Genomic DNA, 978 nt, shown 5'->3' on the forward strand with positions numbered 1-978 from the left:
GAAATATGACAATTCAGGACAGGGGAAAGATGGAAATATTAAAAACTACCATCATTAAAGACTGCTGAAAACTCTGTGAAGCCATCATCACCATGTGAGAGAAACTTCAGATGAGGTGACCTGTCCATAATCACTATTACTGTAGAAAGTAAAGCTACAAGGAGTCAGAGATATGTATGTCTATTGTATTTGATTTCTGTTACTGTAGTAAATACCTTACCTATATCATTTGTAAAAAAGAGGAAAGGCCTATTTTGTCTCACAATATAGAGGTTACAGGGCTGGGGAGCTGGCTCAGTGGAATAAGCACTTCCTTGGCAAGCGCAAGGGTCTGAGTTCAATCCTCGGTTCCGAAAAAAAAAAAAAAAGTATATATATAGAGGTTACAGCCCATCATCAATTAGCTCTGTTGTTTTGGGCCTGTGGCAAGGCACTGCATTATGGCAACAGGGTATGACAAAATCATGCACCTCATGGCCAGTTGGGGAAGAAAGGAAGAAGATCCCATGACTGAGGGTTTCACAATCCCCTTTAAGATCACTGCCCAAGTGATCCAAAGACCTCCTGCTGGGCCTTACTTCCTATGTGTTCTACCACTTCTAAATGATGCCATGGGTTGGGGACCAAGAGTTTAACACATGGGCTATTGGAAGACAGTCAATATATTTGACAGTTAAATATACTATATTTGAACTGCAGCATCTGTGTTATACAAAGATGTAGGACCATATTACTAAACTTAGTAAACATCTAAACCTCCATATACTTAAGGTATTGAATTAGGGAATAAAGAGGAATATATATCTATGCTGTTGTGGCACTATTTAGGAAGTCTTTACCTATTCCTATGGGTTCAAATGTTTCCCCTATTTTTTTTTAACAGTTTCAATGATTTGGGGGTTTATGTCTAGATATTTGATCTATTTGGGATTTTTGCACAGTATGATAGAGAAGGATCCAGTTACATATGGATATAAA

The sequence above is a fragment of the Octodon degus genome, unplaced genomic scaffold, assembly GCF_000260255.1.
Source record: "Octodon degus isolate 3935 unplaced genomic scaffold, OctDeg1.0 scaffold00083, whole genome shotgun sequence".
Taxonomy (NCBI): domain Eukaryota; kingdom Metazoa; phylum Chordata; class Mammalia; order Rodentia; family Octodontidae; genus Octodon; species Octodon degus.